Source organism: Capra hircus, chromosome 2 (genome assembly GCF_001704415.2).
Source record: "Capra hircus breed San Clemente chromosome 2, ASM170441v1, whole genome shotgun sequence".
Lineage (NCBI taxonomy): Eukaryota > Metazoa > Chordata > Mammalia > Artiodactyla > Bovidae > Capra > Capra hircus.
Genome location: NC_030809.1, coordinates 42812012 through 42824096, shown reverse-complemented (window position 1 = coordinate 42824096; position 12085 = coordinate 42812012). Strand labels below are relative to the sequence as shown.

The 12085-nt window shown below is 40.9% G+C and overlaps 1 protein-coding gene across 2 annotated transcripts in view; it reads left to right on the top strand.

Moving 5' to 3' along the window:
• Window positions 1–12085, top strand: part of PARD3B (par-3 family cell polarity regulator beta) — a 1161921-nt gene that overhangs the window by 294815 nt on the left and 855021 nt on the right. The gene's annotated exons all lie outside the window — the stretch shown is intronic.

Below are 12085 nucleotides of genomic sequence, written 5' to 3'. Positions count from 1 at the left end.
TCAGTGTCTTTTTCAGTTATGATCCTCTCTGGGTATGTGCCCAGAAGTGAAATTGCTGGATCATAATGTAGTTTTGCAGAAGGAAATGGCAACTCACTCCAGTGTTCTTGCCTGGAGAATCTCAGGGGCAGAGGAGCCTGGTGGGCTTCCATCTATGAGGTCGCACAGAGTCGGACACGACTGAAGTGATTTAGCAGCAGCAGTAGCAGCAAGGTAGTTTTATTTCTAGTTTTTTAAGGATTCTCCTTACTGTTCTCCATAGTGGGTACAAAATCACTGCAGATGGTGACTGCAACCATGAAATTAAAAAACACTTGCTCCTTGGAAGAGTTATGACCAACCTAGACAACATTTTAAAAAGCAGAGACATTACTTTGCCAACAAAGGTCCATCTAGTCAAAGCTATGGTTTTTCCAGTGGTCGTGTATGGATGTGAGAGTTGGACTATAAAAAAATCTGAGCGCCAAAGAATTGATGCTTTTGAACTGTGGTCTTGAAGATTCTTGAGAGTCCTTGACAGCAAGGAGATCCAACCAGTCCATCCTAAAGGAACTCACTCCTGAATGTTCATTGGAAGAACTGATGTTGAAGCTGAAACTCCAATACTTTGGCCACTTGATGAGAAGAACCAACTCATTTAAAAAAGACCCTGTTGCTGGGAAAGTTTGAAGGTGGGAGGAGAAGGGGATGATGAGGATGAGATGATTGGATGGCATCATCGACTCAATGGACATGAGTTTGAGTAAACTTCGGGAGTTGGTGATGGACAGGGAGGCCTGGTGTGCTGCAGTCCATAGGGTCACAAAGAGTTGGACACAACCGAGCAACTGAACTGAAATTTGCAATCCCACCAACAGTGCAACAGGGTTCCCTTTTCGCCACACCATCTTCAGCATGCTTTTTTGTATATTTTTTGTAATGGTCATTCTGACCCATGTAGGGGAAACCTCATTGTAGTTTTGCATGGCATTTCTTTAATAATGAGGTGATGTTGAGCATCTTTTCATGTGTTTGTGGACCATCTCTATGGAGAAATGTCTATTTAGACCTTCGTTCTTTTTTTTGATCGGGTAGCTAGTTTTTTTGGTATTGAGCTGCATGAGCTGCTTGTTTATTTTAGAGATTAATCCTTTGCCAATTGTTTCATTTGCAATTATTTTCTCTCATTTTGAGAGTTGTCTTTTCATCTTGTTTATAGTTTCCTTTGCTTTGCAGAAGCTTTTAAGTGTAATTAGGGCCCACTTGTTTATATTTGGTTTTATTTCCATTACTCTAGGAAGTGGGTCAAAGAAAATCTTGCTGTGATTTATGTCACAGTGTTCTATGAATTAGTCTTAGCCTTTTATAGTTTCTGGCCTTACATTTAGGCCTTTATTCTATTTGGAGTTTAGTTTTGTGTACAGTGTTAGGCAATGTTCTAACTGAATCTGTAGATTGCTTTGGGTATTATAGTCATTTTCACAATATTGATCCTTCCAACCCAAGAAGATGACGTATCTCTCCATCTGTTTCTGTCGTCTTTGTTTTCATTCATGAGTGTCTTACAGTTTTCTCTATACAGATCTTTTGTCACCTTAGGTAGATTTATTCCTAGGCATTTTATTCTTTTTGTTGCAATAGTGAATGGGATTGATTCCTTTATTTCTCTTTCTGATTTTCATTGTTAGTGTATAGGAATGCAAGGGATTTCAGTGTATTGATTTTGTATCCTGTGGCTTTACTAAATTCATTGATTAGCTCTAGTAATTTTCTGATAGTCTATTTAGGGTTTTTGCTCCAAAATCACTGCAGATGGTGATTGCAGCCATGAAATTAAAAGACGCTTACTCCTTGGAAGGAAAGTCATGACCAACCTAGACAGCATATTCAAAAGCAGAGACATTACTTTGCCAACAAAGGTCCATCTAGTCAAGGCTATGGTTTTCCTGGTGGTCATGTATGGATGTGAGAGTTGGACTGTGAAGAAAGCTGAGCACCAAAGAATTGATGCTTTTGAACTGTGATGTTGCAGAAGACTCTTTTTTTAAAAAAATTTTTTTTACTTTATTTTACTTTACAATACTGTATTGGTTTTGGCAACATTGACATGAATCCGCCACAGGTGTACATGAGCTCCCAAACATGAACGCCCCTCCCACCTCCCACCCCACATCATCCCTCCGGATCATCCCCGTGCACCAGCCCCAAGCATCCTGCATCGAACATAGACTGGCGATTCATTTCTTACATGATAGTATACATGTTTCAATGCCATCCTCCCAAATCATCCCACCCTCTCCCTCTCCCTCAGAGTCCAAAAGTCCGCTCTACACATCTGTGTCTCTTTTGCTGTCTTGCATACAGGGTCATCATTACCATCTTTCTGAATTCCATATATTTGTGTTAGTATACTGTATTGGTGTTTTTCTTTCTGGCTTACTTCACTCTGTATAATTGGCTCCAGTTTCATCCATCTCATTAGAACTAATTCAAATGTATTCTTTTTAATAGCTAAGTAATACTCCATTGTGTATATGTACCACAGCTTTCTTATCCATTCATCTGCTAATGGACATCTAGGTTGCTTCCATGTCCTGGCTATTATAAACAGTGCTGCGATGAACATTAGGGTACATGTGTCCCTTTTATTCTGGTTTCCTCGGTGGGTCCCTTGGACTGCAAGGAGATCCAACTGGTCCACTCTAAAGGAGATCAGTCCTGGGATTTCTTTGGAAGGAATGATGCTGAAGCTGAAACTCCAGTACTTTGGCCACCTCATGCAAAGAGTTGACTCATTGGAAAAGACTCAGATGCTGGGAGGGATTGGGGGCAGGAGGAGAAGGGGACGGCAGAGGATGAGGTGGCTGGATGGCATTACTGACTCAATGGACGTGAGTCTGAGTGAACTCCAGGAGTTGGTGATGGAAAGGGAGGCCTGGTGGGTTGTGATTCATGGGGTCACAAAGAGTTGGATATGACTGTTCAACTGAACTAAACTGAACTGCTGTATAGTATGTCATCTGCAAAGAGTGAACGTTTCTTTTTCTTCCAGTCTTCATTCCTTTTCATTTCTTTTTCATTCTCTGATTGCTATGGCTAGGACTTCCAAAAATATCTGAAATAATAGTGGTGAGAGTGGGCACCCTTGTCTCGTTCCTCATCTATGAAGAAATGCCTTCAGCATTTCACCATTCAGAATGTTTGCTGTGGACTTGTCATATGTGGCCTTTACTACATTGAGGTAGGTTCTTTTTGTGCCTATTTTCTGAAGAGTTTTTATGATAAATGGATGCTGAATTTGTTGAAAGCTTTTTATGCATCTGTTGAGATTATCATATAAGTTTTCTCCCTTAATTTCTTAATATGGTATATCACATTGATTTGCATGTATTGAAGAATCCTAGAATCCTTTAAATGTGTCCCACTTGATCATGGTATATGATCCTTTTAATGTGTGGTTGAATTATGTTTGCTAGGATTTTCCTGAGTAGTTTTGCATCTATGTTCATCAGTAATATTGGCCTTGAATATTCCTTTTTTGTAATGTCTTTGACTTGGACTCCCCTGATGACTCAGATGGTAAAGAATTCAGCTGCAATGCGGAAGACCTGGGTTTGATCCTTGGATTGGGAAGATCCCCTGGAGAAGGGAACAGCTACCCACTCCAGTATTCTGGCCTGGAGAATTCCATGGACTACAGTCCATGGGGTCACGAAGAGTCGGACACGACTCAGCGACTTTCACTTCACTTTGATTTTAGAATCAGGGTGATGGTGGCCTCGTAGAATGAGTTTGAAAGTGTTCCTTCCTCTACCATTTTTTTAGAAGATTTTGAGAGGGATAGGTATTAGCTCTTTTGTAAACATATGATAGAAGTCACCTGTGAAGCCATCTGGCTCTAGGTGTTTATTTTTTGGAAGATTTTTAATGACAGTTTTGATTTCCATGCTTATGATTGGTCTGTTCATATTTTCTACTTCTTCCTGGCTCAGTATTGGAAGGTTGTACTTTTCTAAGAATTTGTCCATTTTTTCCAGGTTGTCCATTTTATTGGCATATAGCTGCACGTAGTAGTCTCATGATCCTTTGTATTATATTTCTGCATTGTCTATTTTGACCTCTCCTTTTTCATTTCTAATTTTGCTGATTTGAGTCTTCTCCCTTTTTTTCTTGATGAGTGTAGCTAATGGTTTGTCAATTTTGTTTATCTTTTCAAAGAACTGCCTTTTAGGTTTATTGATCTTTGCTATTATATTCTTTTTATTTTTTTCCTTCTACTAACTTTGAGGCCTTTTATTTTTCTTCTTTTACCAGTTGTTTTAGTGTAAGATTAGGTTGTGTGTTCAATTTTTTTATTTCTGGAGATAGGATTGTATTGCTATAAACTCCCCTTTTAGAACTGCTTTTGCTCCCCATAGGTTTTGAGTTATTGTGTCTGCATTGTTTCTTTCTTTTTTTTTTTTTTTTCTTCTTGGTGTTTTAAAAAATGTTTATTTGCACATTTACTGACCACATTGATCCTGACTGCGTGTTTAGGGAAAATCCCTGTGATGGAAGCCCCAGTTTCCATGTTATACCCATTTGGAGAATCAGGCCCACAGCTGGATGGAAGGATGGTAATAAACAGGACCACAAGCCTCATCAGGGATACGAGCACTTGGTCAGAGTGCCTAAGGTTGGGAGGCAGCACCAGTCAGTTCTCAGAGATGGCTGCTTGTCTGCTGTGCATTCCCCGAGGCTGACTCACCCTGGCAAAGTTGATCCTGGGTCATTTCTACAAATGTGGTCTTGAGGCAGCTAGGTACCCAGGGACACCCAGCACCAGGGAAGGCGCCGAATGGAATGATTCACAAAATGGCCGTCAGCTGCTGTGCTTCCCCTGTTTGATTACAAAATAAAATGTATCTTACATGAAAGAGAGATGTGGGTCTCTGGCGAGCTGCCCTTTTCCCAAGCAAGCCTGCTTGGCTGCTCTCCGGTGTGGCCTCAGCCTCCCACTGGGACCAGGGGGCCTGGGGATGGGCAGGCATCTCCCAAGCCTGCCCAGGGCTTGGCCTGGCTCAGAGCAGGAAGGAGGGTGGTCTGTGTGCCCTGAGGAGCGTGGGGTTGGGGCTCAGGGGAAGTCTTGGTAGGGCTTCACCGACTCAGTGGACATGAGTTTGAATAAACTCCAGGAGCTGGTGATGGACAGGGAGACCTGGCATGCTGTAGTCCATGGGGTCACAGAGGGTCGGACATGACTGAGTGACTGAACTGAACTTTAAATATATCCTGCCATTCCCTTCTCGCCTTCAGAATTCCTGATGAAACCTCAGCTATTAACCTTACAGGGTTTTCCTTGTATGTTACTTGTTGCTTTTTCCTTTCTGCTTTTAATGGTTATTTCTTTGAGTTTAATTTTTCTTACTTTGATTAATATATATCTCAGCATATTTCTCCTTGGGTGTAACCTATATCCAACTGCACTTCTATGATTTGTTTGACTATTTCCTTTCCCATGTTAGGGAAGTTTTCAACTACAATCTTTTCAAATTTTTTCTCAGACCTTTTTCTCTTCTTCTGGAACCTCTATAATGCAAATGGTGGTGAGTTTAATATTATTCCAGAGGTCTCTGAGAGTATCCTCAATTCTTTTCATTCTTTTATCTTTATTCTGCTCTTTAGCAGTTATTTCCAATATTCTGTCTTCCAGCCTACTTATCAATTCTTCTGCCTCAGTTACTCTGCTATTGATTTCTTCTAGAGTATTTTTAATTTCAGTAATTGTGTTGTTCATCATTGTATATTCTTTATTTCCTTTAGGTCCTTTTTAAATATGTTTCAATGGTTAGAGTTAAATAATTCTTACATTTTCTCCACTCTGGTTTCAAGATTTTGGATCATACATACTATCATTACTCTGAACTCTTCAGGTAGTTTATTTCCTCTTCATTTATTTGGTCTTGTGGATTTTTTCCTTCTTCCTTCATCTGCACAATATGTCTGTCTTCACTTTATCTAGCTTGCTGTGTTTGAAGTCTCCTTTCTCCAGGCTGTAGTGTCATAGTTCCTCTTGCTTTTGGTCTCTGCCCCCAGGGGTAAAGTTGGCCTAGTGGGTTGTTTAGGATTTGTGATGTCTAGGACTTGTGCATTCATTCAGGTGGGAGCTGCTGAGTTTTTTTTTTTTAACGTTTGATGGGCAGCGCTGTGTGAGGTGGTGTTTTGTGGTGTTTGTGGGAAGCCTATCTGCTGATGTTTGGGTTTGTGCTCTTTCATGCTTGTGGTTTGGGTGGGGTGTCCTGAACTGGGTGCTGCTGGCAGTTGGGTGGTGCTGGGTCTTGGATACAGCTGAAAGTTTTCATAGGCGTTCTCACTGATTAATACTCCTGGGGGTCATGAGTTTTCTGGCAGTCTAGAGTTCTGGACTCAGTGCACCCACTCCAGAAGCTCAGGCTTTACCCTTCTGGTCTGAAAACTATGATCCCCCAAGCCATTTGTTATGACAGTAAAGAGAATTAAACAAACAAAAAACAAGCAAAGCCAAGACACAAATATGAACCCCAGACAGATGGCAAAAGTAGCATCAGAGAAACATGAACAAAAACAAAGGAACACACACACACACACACACACACACACACACACACACACGAAGCCAAAACATACCAAAGAAAACAAAGTATCAGAGTGACCTGGCAAAAAAAAGAAAGCAAAAATGATATCAACCAATTAAAGACGAAACTAACAAAAACACATAACAGAAAGCAAGACCAAAGGAGAGTTCCAAATGAGGACTAAAGAAAATAAATAAACCTGGTGAAAAAAAGAAATGAAAAAAAAAAACCCCAAACAAAGTAAAATAGAGATATTTTTAAAAATATTTAGATATATTAAAGAAAAAACACAAGAGAACTACAAAACAGAACAAAACAAAAAGAAGAAAAAATATCCACAGAACTGCAGAAAGCCAAATTAGAAGTAGAAACAGATCAAAGAGATAAAAGGTGTGATTAATGATTAAAAAAAAAGTTCCCAAGAGCCTAAATGGAGATAATAATAATAAAGTCAATAATAACAGCAACAGAGAAAAAGAGAAAAAAATCCAGAACCAATTACAGAGTGAATGAAAATATAAGAGGAATATGTGTGCGTGTGTGTGCACACATGCACATTCAGTCGTGCCCACCTCTTTGTGACCCTGTGGACTGGAGCCCACCAGTCTCCTCTGTCCATGGTATGCAATAATAAGAATACTCTTTTGAGTCTCTACTGTCAGTGTCCATTCCCCCACTGTGAGCCACAGCCCACCTATACCTCTGTAGGAAGCCCTACAGTACTGGGAGGAGCTGACTTCTGGACCTGCTGTGGGTACAGCTCAGACTCTGATCTGACCCTGCTCCTGGGTGCTCTTGCCTCCAGTGTCCACAGCTGCCCCAGCTAGAGCATTTTCTTTTGTGGGAGCACTCATCATTGTTTTATATATTCCATACATACAGTGTCTACCTAGTTGATCGTGTGGATTTAATCTGTATCTTTTACATCTGGTGGGGAGCTTTTTGGTCCTCTTCCTTAGTCACTCTATTTCTGGAACTCAATTGTGGTTTTATACCCACTTTTGCATGTGGGTCATCCATTGGAGTTTGCTCCTGAGGCTGCCCTGGTGGACTTGGGTCTGCCCCAGTGAGGAATGGATGTGGAGGTGGCAATGCTGCTCGGATCGTGTGAATCATGGTGGTGCCAGGTGTGCAGCACAGCCAGTGGCCATGGGTGCAGGTGATATGGCGTTACTAGAATTTTTTCTAGCCTCTGGCAGCTCTTCCCCAGTGATGACTGAGCGTGTAGCTAGGATGGCTGCTTGGATTGCCAAGATTCTGGCAAAACCAGGTGTGCAGGAAAGCTGGCATCTATGGGCCCAGGAGATAGGGCACTGTTAGGATTCGTTTTTAGCCTCTGGCAGCTTTGCCTCAGTGAGGACTGAGTGTGGAGGTGGCATGGCTGTTTGGATCATGGGCACCTTGGAGATGCCAGATCCACTGGGAAGCCAGTAGCCATGGGCACAGAAGATATGGTGTATTTGAGTTCTGGCCTCAGCAGCTGGTGCTCAGAAAGCCACCCTGGCCGGTCCTTCTCTGTTGCTCAGCACATGAGGTGCTCAAAGGCAGTTGTGGTTGGGGTCCTTCTCTGTTACTTGGCGTATCAGGCCCTCAAAAGGCCACCTTCAATGGAGTCTCTCTATTGATCTGTTGCCAGTGTAGGATGTGGGGAGGTAGAGGCTAAGTGATGACTCCACCCTCTGTGATTCAGCAGTTGTACCCAGTCTCCCTTGCTCCCCAGCTCTCCTCCACAGGCATTCTCCACAGGGATGTCCTCTCTACTGTCTCCTTGGGTCATCTCCCCACTATCTACAGCAGTTCTGGCCTTGGGATTTCTTTCCAATCCCCACGCTCCAGATCTGAGCAGCAGCCCTATCTGGGGTATGTAGGGCCACAGTACAGATTATTTGTGTAGTTCTGACTCCATCCAAACTGTCCAGGATTACCTGTTTCACTCTGACAGCCTCAGATGCTTCCCTTTTGTCCCAACTGGTTGCCCCAGAGGCAGGAATCTCACTTCTGCTTCACCCACTGGGTGCAGGTCTGATCCCTCTCTCTAATCTTTTCCCCTTCCTTTCTTCCTTCATCCTACCTCGTTTTGCATAGCGGGGACTCCTGCCAGTATTCAGCTGGTACCCTGCCAGATCTTCTGCATCTGGAGATGTTCCTGATACATCCATGGAGAGACATGTACTCCATGTCCGTTACTACACCATCATCTTGTCTTCTCCCTGGAGGATTGCTTTTGATTATGGCTTTATTTGAATGAAAATTAACATATAAAATGAATTAATGTACAAATGTTCTAAAGATCAATCCAGGACAAAATTGGTTTTGAAAGTGGTATAATTTCACTAGACATGAATGAATCAATTGAATTAGAGGATGTGGTTAAGTCCACTAGTATTATATGCATCAAACTTCTTTTTTATTTTCAGAGATTTTACTCCTTCAGATTTATACCACATGCAGTAGCTAAAATCAGTACTTCTAAAAACCATTCACAAAAGTGTGCTTTTTCAGCATCTAATTTTTAAAAAATGGTGTCCACATATAGATGGAAATAAACAGTTCATATTCTTTGTAAAGCATACTGTCTCCTAAACCACAATGAAAACTTAGTTGTGTAATAATTACTGAACATGAAATTATGCCTGATAGTTTTTATAAAATGTAAACTTTGAATGCCATTTTGTTACTGTTGTGCTTTGAAGAACAGCATTTTATTCTTGAACACCATGGAACCCGAAGATAGCTTTCATTTCCTTTTCAGTTCAGTTCAGTCACTCAGTCGTGTCCGAGTCTTTGCGACCCCATGAACCGCAGCACGCCAGGCCTCCCTGTCCATCACCATCTCCCGGAGTTCACTCAGACTCACGTCCATCGAGTCCATGATGCGATCCAGCCATCTCATCCTCTGTCGTCCCCTTCTCCTCCTGCCCCCAATCCCTCCCAGCATCTGAGTCTTTTCCAATGAGTCAACTCTTTGCATGAGGTGGCCAAAGTACTGGAGTTTCAGCTTTAACATCATTCCTTCCAAAGAAATCCCAGGGTTGATCTTCAGAATGGACTGGTTGGATCTCCTTGCAGTCCAAGGGACTCTCAAGAGTCTTCTCCAACACCACAGTTCAAAAGCATCAATTCTTTGGCGCTCAGCCTTCTTCACAGTCCAACTCTCACATCCATACGTGACCACAGGAAAAACCATAGCCTTGACTAGACGGACCTTAGTCACCAAAGTAATGTCTCTGCTTTTGAATGTGTTACCTAGGTTGGTCATAACTTTTCTTCCAAGGAGTAAGCATCTTTTAATTTCATGGCTGCAGTCATCATGGCTGATTTTGGAGCCTCCCAAAATAAAGTCTAACACTGTTTCTACTGTTTCCCCATCTATTTCCCATGAAGTGATGGGACCGGATGTCATGATCTTCGTTTTCTGAATGTTGAGCTTTAAGCCAACTTTTTCACTCTCCTCTTTCACTTTCATCAAGAGGCTTTTTAGTTCCTCTTCACTTTCTGCCATAAGGGTGGTGTCATCTGCATATCTGAGGTTATTGATCATTCTCCCGGCAATCTTGATTCCAGCTCCTGTTTCTTCCAGTCCAGCGTTTCTCATGATGTACTCTGCATAGAAGTTACATAAGCAGAGTGACAATATACAGCCTTGACATACTCCTTTTCCTATTTGGAACCAGTCTGTTGTTCCATGTCCAGTTCTAACTGTTGCTTCCTGACCTGCATACAGATTTCTCAAGAGGCAGGTTAGGTGGTCTGGTATTCCCATCTCTTTCAGAATTTTCCACAGTTTATTGTGAACCACACAGTCAAAGGCTTTGGCATAGTCAATAAAGCAGAAATAGATGTTTTTCTGGAACTCTTGCTTTTTCCATGATCCAGCGGATGTTGGCAATTTGATCTCTGGTTCCTCTGCCTTTTCTAAAACCAGCTTGAACATCATGGAGTTCTCTGTTCACGTATTGCTGAAGCCTGGCTTGGAGAATTTCGAGCATTACTTTACTAGCGTGTGAGATTTAGCTAATGTAGATTCTAGAAATGAAATGATATTGAAAACCTTGCTTCTTTATATTCAGAGAAAACTTTATTTCTGGAAACTTATAAGTATATGATCTATAATGGTTGTCATGTGTTTTACGGATGCTAAGATACCTGGAGTAACTAGACCACTGAGTCTCATTGCTCAGGTTGAGATTGAGCTAACTCTAGCATAAGCCATCCAGAGCCTTGTATAGTTGCCCTCTAACATTACCCATTTTAATGTGAGTTTATTAAAATAGGATTTGAAAAAGTGAAGGAAAGTGGTTGAATTTCCCTTTCATTTTTTGCTGTAGTTCTTAGAAGATAGCTTTCAACTTAGAGTTGGAATAACCTTGGTCATGTTGAGTACAACAGCAAAACACAAAGAAATTTGTCCCATCTAACTGCAATAATAACTGTAAGAACTTAATCTTTTAGTATTTTTCTTCCAAGTTGCGGATGTTTCTGAATCAGTCACACCTTGCGCACAACCAGTACGTTGATGAGGATAACTCAAAGTAGTTTGCTCTCAGCGGTTTTCTAACAGTATTGTCACCGTTTTCTACTGCTGCTGACTTTTCATTTCTGCTAGGCATTTGGCACTTCTGTTGATACCTTTGGTGTTATGTGATGAGATGAATCTGGTTGGGAGGATAATAGTGCACAAAAGCTTCCAAATGGAGCCGAATGGAAAATTAGAGCCTCAGAAGTATCCTTGAGGATGGATTCCAGTAGATGATGTCTGCCCACACTGAGAGTAATGATGCTAATGCAGAAATACTGGAGATTAGAAAACAGAGTGTATGAATGAGGGCAAGGCAAAAAGAACTCCAACTATTCTGAAAGAATATCTCACTTCACTTATTTGTAAAGCTGAAAAATGTCACAAGTGTGTTGAGCTCCAAACAGAACAAGTACAATATAATTCTGGAATAATGTCTTATCAGTGTCAGAGCCTCACAAGTTGTACCATGATTAGAGTTTTGTTGCTGTTTAAATGATTTTGTTTCTAAAGGTGCAGATCTTTAAATACAGTATATAGATTTTTATATGGGAACTGCAATGTTGGTGATGCTTTGTTTTATAATGAGGGCAAATTTCCTATGGTTTATTTTTCTCTATTTCTAGTGAAAACAATATTCTCTCTCCCTTTCATATTGGGAATATGGCAGTTTTAGGTCATGGTAGCAAATTCAGATTGTCAACATTGTGTCACAGCAATAATCCTTTTTTTTTTCTTTTTCAAAAGAGAGTTTTTTTGGTGTTAAGACAATTTAAAAATTAAATATAAAATAATGAGGGACAGGTTTTAACAATGTAGGAAATTAGAACATTTTCAAATTTACTTTAAATAAGTAACACTGTTTGGTTGCTAATATTCCAGAGGATTCAGCTGCCTTGTGGAAAATTAAATATCTGTGTAATTTCCAGTTAGACTAGAAATTATCTGAAAACTTAAAAATTTTGTATTTATTTAGATTTTTTATCTCAGGATTGAA